The sequence below is a fragment of the Macrobrachium nipponense genome, chromosome 4 (assembly GCF_015104395.2).
Source record: "Macrobrachium nipponense isolate FS-2020 chromosome 4, ASM1510439v2, whole genome shotgun sequence".
Lineage (NCBI taxonomy): Eukaryota > Metazoa > Arthropoda > Malacostraca > Decapoda > Palaemonidae > Macrobrachium > Macrobrachium nipponense.
In genome coordinates, this window is record NC_061100.1 from 28739454 (window position 1) to 28749598 (window position 10145).

A 10145-nucleotide genomic window follows, 5' to 3' on the forward strand; every position below is an offset into this window, starting at 1 on the left:
ATGATTCATCAGGAGTCAATATCAGGGGTATTGTTTACAAATTTATTTATCACCAGTAAATAAATTGTAAGCCATATCCCTAAAATTGACTCCTGATGAATCACATCGGCGCAATACTCGCCAGTTGTTATAGCAGAGAAAAAACATTTAGAAAAATAGAGAAGACTATTTACAAGTTATCACTCAGTTTCTTTTTTAATGAAATTCAAATTCATGCACATAATCCACACCTGTCACAAGTATTTAAGGAAACACTGATCAACTAAGGAACGATAGAGGTGTCCAGGCAGGGCCTCGATAAATTCAGCCAGTATCTGTCCTGATCTCGTAGACTGCAGTAGAGCTTTCTGTCCTAGATCTCTCAGTCCCTTTTGAGAACAAGACGTGACAACATTTGGCTCGATTTTGACTTAGTATTTTCTGGGCGTCGATCGAGGCAAGATGGAATCTCTCCAGCTGACTTTAGGCCTAGTGATCTTGGTAAGCTTGAGGAAGCATTTTTTGTGTTCTTCTTAAGCATTTTTATTATTATTTTTTTATGATCTTATTTTGTGTTTTTATTTCAAAGTTGGTTCCATAGGAGGGTCAGTACTACTGTTAGAGCACCTCATGCAGTGCGGTGTAGGAATTACTTATGGTTCTTCACAGAGTCCCTTCGGCCCATAGCTGAATCCCCTTCCTTTCCTTTAACTGTACCTCCGTTCGTATTCTCTTTCTTCCATCTTACTTTCCCCAACACTCCTTTTGATTACGGTGGACAAGCACCCCGCCCCTCCCGTATTTGCATTCACGTATCCGCATATTTCCCTATGGACCATATCTATCTATTATTCGCATGAAATCCACGTATTCACGGTATTTTTCTAGGAGAAATGTCCACAAACTCCTGTCTTTTTATCAACTTCATCATATAAAGCCCTTTTTGTGATAAAACTCTTTAAAAAATCAGGCATAAACGTTTACTGGGGTTTTCTTGACTATTAACCAACAAAATAGGCAGTTTTAAGCGTTGTTACTACAGGGGTTTCAACTATTCGCGTTCCCTCACCGATTTGGGGGAAATCTATGTATATCATAGTGCAATACTGGCTATGTTTTTTTTTTTGTTTTTGTTACCCTTTGTTAAACCTTTTAAATTTGAAACTTTTTTACTCCTCAATTTCCACTCTCGGGCCCACTGAATGACCCCTCATAGGTCCCCAGGTAACTTGGGACCCTCAGGCATAAGTTTTATATATGCATATCCCACTCCCAAATTGGCTTCCAATTTTGTGTGCCATGAACGAATGGGTATGTTTTGAAAACGCAAACAGGAAAGGCAGCTAAAACGACAATATCGACCATCTTTCCTTCAGGAAAAAGATAGAAGTTCAATACTGTCTTTGGACAAACGGTCAAAAAGGTACTTACAGGATTGCAACCTCATCCTTTGAGTAAACAAACCCATTCCTCATATGACTGGAGTTGCTTGGTTTTCAATTAAACTAAAAAATACAGTTACAATGGGTGAATTGCAACTACTCATCAGATTAAAACGCATCCTTGCTCAAATAACTTGAGATTCTTGTTAAAAAAAGACTTTACTTCAATTTATTTGATTTAGGAAAGTATTATTTTTAGTTTTAGTTAACAGGAGTTTTTATTCGGGGACCGTTAAAAAAAAACTTCTTTGAAGGTTTGAAATTTTGTTTTGATGATTGAAAACAATCCTTGTCAGGCAATATTCACAAAATTGCGAATCGTTCTGGCCACACTTCTTAATCATGATATAACTGCTACTGATATCATTTCAAACTAAATGATATCTAAAGATTATAAATTAGAATTTGAACAGTTTAGAATAAATAAAATCATTAAATAAATAAACATGAAGAAATAAACTGGGTGATTGAAAAATAGATGAAAATGAAATTAAGGTAAAAATAAATTAATATGAAAATCTTTTCTCCCTTTCCTGAGTTTTTGCTGCAGTTGATTTCTTCACTGACGGAATCCTTTATTTTTTCCCTGCAGAGTTTCTGGTGTGTGACTGCAAGCCCCACCCCAAACGGAACGTAAGTAATTTTCTTTTGCTGAAATTACCAGTGTGCTCTAAACGAATTGCCTGTGAACATAGCAATGTAAAGGGAACCAACAATTTATAATTAATGCTTTAAGTTAACAGACCTCAATTTATGGCTATATTTTTTTACGTGTCATATTTCATATCTAGTACATTTTTAGATCAATCCCTCAAGTTAGAAAGTTAAAACGTAAAAGCACAGGATAAGATAGGGTAGGAATCACATGGAGTGATGTTATAATTAATTCACAGCACCTGTGCATCTGGTATCCAGCCCCGTCCCTTACGACACTCCAGGTTGGCTAGTGATCAGCCAGTCACAGGGCTGGAAACTGGCCAGTGTCTCCCAAAGCGTCAGAGTGTAAATATCTCCGCTCCGACCTCTCCTGAAGAACATGTCTTTCAAGAGTTATAACTTTCATTACATACACTTCAGCTTTACCCAAAGAAAAGTAGTGTTTCCCAGTTTCATCACAAAAGATCAGTCCTTATGTGAAAGAAAAAGGCTGAATTTCCTTCTTCTTCTAAGAACAATGAACTCCCGCTCCTCCTCCGCCTCTCTCTTACTATATATACTGCATTCTTTACCTATATACAATGTGATAGGTTTTGCTACTGAGGTTACTCAGAGATAGATATGTTGATACCTTATGGAGGAAATTCTTCTTTTTTATTGTTATATATTACAATTTTTTCATATAGAGATTTCCACTATTGGATATAAGAAGGTGGTAGTGATAACGATAGTGACGATAATGGCGTTAATCTTTTGGTTGTTATTTTCATATTGATACCCCTACCTATAGTTTTTTGGTAGCATTGTCACCATGACATTTACGCCATGATATTGTATGAAAAAGACGAGACGATAAATGATGAATGCTCTATGGTGTCATGTAAGGAATGAAAGAATATATGTTATATTAAAAATTTCATATTTAACTATACATATTTTAGCATTAAGTTTACTGAAGTTCATAATTCAAATATCATTATAATCCTTGACGATGTTTAGTGATGAAATTGGGAAACAACACTTTTCTTTGGGTAAAACTGAGGTGTAATGAAAGTTATAACTTTTGAAAGACGTTCTTCAGGAGAGGTTGTAGTGGACGCCTTTACTCTCTGATGTTTTGGGAGAATTGCCCATGACAGCAAACAAGAACATCTTAAGTGCATTATTTTATTTATTATGTTGTATTTGTTAAAATCTTCACTTACTCAGGGAGTAAGCGTGCAAACTACTTTTTGTTGTTGTTTTCTTGTTGGGGAGGTAGGGAAGCCTAAAACGGTCTGAAAAAGGTGTTTCACGTTCAGTTAAAGATACAAGGAGGTTTAGGATAGGATAGGTATGATTTATTTATTAGAATGAAAAAGTTAAAAATAAATAATGTGCATGTTTAACAGTACAAAAAAATTAGTTTTAATAAAATGTAGCGTATTTATTTTAATTTTCGCTGGTGAAACAATGCTCTATTTGACCTAACATTTTAGCATGCTCTCTGAGTAAGCTGGAGGTGGGATCACGCCTTGTTTAGCATCCGTATTTCTTGAATTCACAACAAGACTACGTTATGTGCATCGCAAAAGCTCAGCCTGAACCTTCGTAGTTCAGTTACATGAGAGCACCGCAGAGATTTTTCTACATTGAACTGTCAAACGTATATGACTGCTAGTCTGGTATGGTCATTCTAGTCTGTATGTTAGTTACAGTGGGCCCCCGTATTCATGTTCTCCGGATTCACGGACACACATTCGCGGATTTCTCTCTGGACCATATCTGCCCATTATTCACAGGAAATTCGCCAATTCTCGATATTTTATTATGAGAAATATCCACAAATTACTGTTTTTTATCAGTTTCATCATGAATGCACTTTTTGCGATAAAAGCATTAAAAAAACCAGGTATAAAAATTTTTTGTTGGTTTTTCTTGAGCTTTAACTAACGAAATAGGCCGTTTTCAGCATTTTAATGAGGGTTCCAACTATTCTGGGATTCTAACTATTTGCTGGGGGTCTGGTACACATCCCCCGTGAATATGGAGGGACCACTGTATATATATATATATATATATATATATATATATATATATATATATATATATATATATATTATATATATATATATATATATTTTAGTCAAATCATCATTTAACTTGCTCTGCTACATTTTCATTATTTACTAAGTTTCTTTTATTGTTATCTTCGTTCAGGGTACCACCTTTCACCATTCAACCAAGATGGAACTCCGAGACTCTGGTGGCCAACTTCAGTGTACCACCTTTCACCATTCAACCAAGATGGAACTCCAAGCCTCTGGTGGGCCGCTTCAGTGTTGCCAGACAAGGTAATGTCCTAAATAGCCATATAGTGGGGTACTAGTGCCATCATTGTACCCTATTAGGTGCATTGTAGGCATTACTAAAAGTTGTTGGCAGTGTCGCTTCGGTCCTTAGCTGCACTAACTATTTAACATTTTACTTTACCTCTGTTCCCATATCCTCTCTTCTATCTCGCTGTCCAACCACTCCAAGTCCCTTTATTTACCATAAAAGCACTGAATGGCTGAAGGCCCCAGTGCTTAGCCTCATATCCAAATTTTCATAAATCAATTTCGGATCAGTGTCCTGATTGTCTTACCTTGCAAAATCAAATGATTCCCGGAAACCTTCAGTTAGCCCTTAAACGCCGAGCCAGTATTTCCGAAAGTGTCTCCCGTATGCCGGCGGCGTTCAGGAGTGAGTGCCGAAGCGGAAAAAAAGTTTTTTTTCAAAAATTCACAACACGCTTAGTTTTCAAGATTGAGAGTTCATTTTTGGCTCCTTTTTTTTGTCCTTGCCTGAGGTTTAGTATGCAACCATCAGAAATGAAAAAGAATATCATTATCATATATAAATATTTGAATATATGACAGTGCAAAAAAATTTTTTCATATATAATTGTATCAAATCGCGCTGTGAGCAAAACGGTTAAAGCTAATGAGTTAATTATTTTTTCGTTGTATTGTGCACTAAATTCCGATGATTTTTGTATATAACAAATTGTAAAACGATCAAAGCAACAAGAGAATATATTATCACAATATGATACATGAATTTGTAACGCGCGGACGTAAAAAAAAAGTTGTTTTCAAAAATTCACCATAAATCGAAATATTGTGCTAGAGACTTCCCGTTTGTTGCAAAATGAAGGTAATTGATTGAATATTACTAGACTGTAAGTGCTGTAGCTTACAATTGCAGTTTTCGTGATTTATATGAAAATATTTCAAAACTGATAAAAGCTACAACATGGCTTGTTTTTTGTTGTATTCTACATGAAACTGCGCACATTTTTATATATAAAACTTTATGTAATGGCTAATATAAAACGGTACAAACATTACAACAATCCGACAAAAAATTTCTGATTTTTTCAGAAGAGTTACCGCGCGGATGCGGGGAAAACGTTTTTTTTTTTTTTTTTTTTTCAAAAATTCACCATAAATCGAAATATTGTACCTACTAGAGACTTCCAATTTGTTGAAAAATAAAGGTAAATGATTGAATATTACTAGAATGTAAGAGTTTGGCTTACATTTGCATCTTTCGACCATTTCGGTCGAGTCAAATTTGACCGAAGGTTGAAATTTTGGCACTTATTGCGATTTATATGAAAATATTTCAAAACTGATAAAAGCTACAACCATGGGTTGTTTTTGTTGTATTCTACATGAAATTGCACATATTTTCATATATAAAACTTTATATATATGTAACGGCTAATATAAAATGGTGCAAACATTACGACAATCCGACAAAAAATTTCTGATTTTTCGGAAGAGTTACCGTGCGGACGCAAGGAAAAAGTTTTTTTTCAAAAATTCACCATAAATCGAAATATTGTGCTAGAGACTTCCAATTTGTTGTAAAATAAAGTAAATGATTGAATATTACTAGAATGTAGGATTTTTAGCTTACAATTGCGTTTTTCAACCATTTCAGTCGAGTGAAAGTTGACCAAAGGTTGAAATTTTTGCACTTATCATTATTTATATGAAAATATTTCAAAACTGATAATAGCTACAACCATGAGTTCTTTTTTTGTTGTATTCTACATGAAATTGCACACATTTTCATATATAAAACTCTATGTAACGGCTAATATAAAATGGTGCAAAAATTATGTCAAAGTGACGAAATAATTTCTGAGATGTGTCGCTGATGCTTTTTAGTGCGATAAGAAAGAAATTCGCGCATGTGTGGCTGGGTAACGATTGTAAAAACAAAACAAAACAAGCTTGATCCGTGAACTCCCCAGCATACCCTCAAGTTGTGTGATTTCAAAAGTTTTTGCCTAAGTTAGGCCTTAAGAACTATTTTTCCTCCAAATTTTTTTAAAAACTTGTTTGCGTTCGACATATCCATCACGTCCATTTAGAACTCAACAGACAATTTTTCGTTGACGTTTAATACGTCCAATAGGCGTTTAAGAGTTAGGTTGTGGAAATTAAACTTAAGATCAGGTGTTTTGTTAGTTTGTTGAGATTCCCAAAGCCTGTTTCAAATTGGACAAACATGTGTCAGTAGGTATAATATGCAAACCCCACACTCTCATTTTATTATTATTATTTATTATTAAACAGGTCCCCCAGTTTCCTGGTTATCGGCGGACCTCGGGTTAATGGTGATCCGGTTGTATGGGGCTTGTGTAGTGCCATAAAATCGGGCGATTTTATGGCACCATAAGAGGGCCAAGTTTGAGTAATAGCATTTTTGGCCCCATATCATAACCTTTCAGAGGCGCCATTAACTGGTTATCCTCCGCCATTAACCCCCCGTAAAACTTAATGCTATAAGTGCCATAAAATCACAGTTTCGGTTTATTGGCAGTTTAACACTATCAGCATCTTGCCAAACAAAATAGCCTGTATTCTTAGTTAATTAGTAATATTCACTTATTATTATTATTTTATTATTATTATTGTATTATTTTATTTTATTTCCTTTTTTTGTCTTATCACAGTCTCCATATTCAACTGGGGTGATTTTTTATATATAGTGCAAGAGTTTCCGGTTTGCATCCTGCCTCCTACTTCCCAGGAGTCCATCACTTTTCTCCATTGTGTAGTGCTGTTTCATAGGAAGCACACACTTCTGCCATGAGTCCTGGAGATGTTTTGACATCTAGTTTTTGTTTCCGAGGTTTTCTATTGTTATTCAGAAGATTAACCTTATTCGTATGGAACAAGCCCACCAAAATGGGCCATTGACTTGAAATTTCAAGCGTTCAAAGAAATATGGTGTTTTCATTTGAAAGTGGGTAACAGGAAGGTTATAGGAAATACTGGCAAAGAAGAAATCGATAGAAAAGAAAAAAATAAGCTAACCAAATGTTAAAATAAACTAAATGGATAAAAAATGCAAGAAATATCCATGACAATGCAACAAAGAACTAGGCAGGTGTCCTTGTCTGGCGGGGAATCATTTAGGTTTTTATGTTTTCATCTAGGATTGAAAGGATTCTTCTTCTTCCAGCTTCTTGTCTAGGAAATTGTCTTTTACAACGGTCCCAGAATATTCCACTGTTTCCTTGTTCTTCCTTCTTCTCTCACCCAAACCTCAAAGCTGGGGCCCGTTCCTTGTGGACGAATTACACTCATGGAGCTCAGGCCCAGAAACGTCATCATCCTCCCTCCCAGTCCCACGAACTATCCTAACTTATATCCTCGAGGGAGCAAACTAGTTGCCACGTTGGAAACACTTCCTCATGGTTTGGTTTTGCTGTTCATTTTCCAGCTTTTGTGATTATGCCTAAATAATTTAATCAACAGTTGGTCCATTCTAACCTAAACTGAAATTACTACTATAAGACCAATATTGATCCTTGCCACTTTCATTGTTAAATGGCAGTTCATTGCATTTTTGAGCTAATGAAATTTTTTTTTTAATTGTCAGTATTTACCCTCCATTCTCACTTACCGGATCAAACCGCCTTCAAACCAGCTGAAAATCATGTCCAGCCATGGTTTTGGGTTTGGCAAAACCTTGTTGCCAATTGTTGAAAATAAATCCTCCTTTACAGTGTTGCAAGAATAACACCTTGAACGTATCGATGACCTTGCCTACCAGTTTTAGACTTCGGTTCGACTCACTTATTCGTACATGACAATCACTGGGACAAGGCCTCAGCAAAACGGTAAGATCACCAAGAATTTATAGCTGTCCGTATGGTGGTATAGGAAACTGTAAATTATACTGATAAATCTTTAATTTACACACTGTGGAAATTGTACGGTAGGATTTTGTTTGAAACAGCACTAAGTTTTCACAAAAAACTTAAGTTTCTGTTGGAGCAGGGGAAAACAGGAGAAAGGCTGGTTTTGTGTGAAAGCTTGGTTATAAAGAAGGGTGGTTTATCCTTCTAGTGATGGGTTAATGTTTAATTTTATTATGGACACTTATTTGTTTTCAGTTTCTCCATCCACCACTTCAAATGGGTGGCCGAGGCACTGAATTAGAAAAAAAAAGACAATTAGCTTTAATAATCCAAAGTTATTGGATAAGAAAATGGACTGTGAATAATATCTGAAAATGGCTCAATTGTTTACAAATAGCACAGTCGGAATTGGAGGTAGTTATGATAAAAGGCAGAGAGTAATGAAAGGATTTTGCGAGGAAAGTTTGGAGTGATTATGAGCAGGAGCAAGGGTAGGTACATTTGAATAGAAATGTGGAAGATAGAGCAATTAACGTTAATATGGACAGTACGAGAATGTAAGCAGCTCATTCTACAGGTGTTCTGGAGTAAATGTAACAGATCATGGTAGGATAAAGCTAAGAAAGTACCAAGGAAGATTTGGAAGAGAGCTCTATATGCTAAGATTTAGGTGTATGAAGGGATTGTTGAACCAACAATCTTTTATGGAAGCATAGTTGGAGACTTTGAATGCAAAATGGTAGGAATCACTTGCCGAGTTTGTGTGATATAATGAAGTGTTCTGCATAGGAGGTTCAATCCCATTCCACCGTTGAAGGGTGAAAGTATGGCAGGGATGTGAGCACTCTCTTGCTTTTTTTTAGGTGAACTGTCTTCTGTTAGAAGACGTGATTATCTTACACAAAGAGATCTTCCTCTTCTGCCCAAATTCTGAGGACGTTTCAAACCATGAGCTCTTCTTATTCCATCGTAGGTATTGCGGAACAAAGTCCACTTTCACCGAAGTAAGCGGAAATGACCAGATGGCAGTGCGCTTCTTTTCGAGAACACGTAGTAACTACGGCTTCTCCTGCACAGTTAGTTGCTCAGGTAAAGACGATGTTGACATTTTTTTTTATAATCCTCCTTTCCACCGAGACAACAAAGGGTCGTCTTATCTCTTCAGTTTGCCTGCAATATATGCTATTTTCCTACGTTTCCCAGATTTTTTTTTCTTAATTACTGTTAGCAGAAGTATTATTTTAGCCCAGTATCATATCACTCCTATCCAAATATTCTCCTCTTTTGGAATATTTCAACTTCCTTCCTCCATAGTTTAGGACGACTCATTCCTCTGATGAGAGGCTACGACAATATTGATTTCTCATTATATGTATTTCTCTCCACAGGAACAGCACCAAATACAACTACAACTACAACTGCAAATACAACGACTGTGCAATGCCGTAAGTATACATTTTCAGCAGCATAATATTCTTTTATCTCTTGTTGGTACTTCAAACCACGGGATAGTTGTCTTCCGAGTGCAGCTGGGATGCTGGCAGTTTGTCAGTTTTCTTCTTCTGTCAAAATGAACTGCATCTCCTGATGCATTTAAGTCCCTTTTTGTCTTCTTCTTCTGCTGAGGAGTACAACTAACTTCTCAGCAAGGAAACTTACCCTCAAGAGAAATAGTGAAGAGAGAAAACCGAAATCATTAAGAAAAGAATTGACATATAGGTTATTTTAAATATATCTATCATTCTCTCTCTCTCTCACTTTTATTACTCGTGGGTCCAGTAAAATATAGAAAGGACTCTTATTTCCTATTACAGCCAGAAGTCTAGTCCCTGCAACTTGGTCTTTGCCCCCAAGTTCATTCCACTAAAGATCCCATGCATTCT

At 36.0% G+C, this 10145-nt stretch overlaps 1 long non-coding RNA gene across 1 annotated transcript; it reads left to right on the forward strand.

Moving 5' to 3' along the window:
• Window positions 1-268: 268 nt before the first annotated feature.
• On the forward strand, window positions 269-4441 carry LOC135211620 (uncharacterized). The gene is made up of 3 exons (XR_010313677.1): window positions 269-480; window positions 2014-2054; window positions 4278-4441. It is a non-coding gene; the product is annotated as an uncharacterized LOC135211620 (long non-coding RNA).
• Window positions 4442-10145: the final 5704 nt, after the last annotated feature.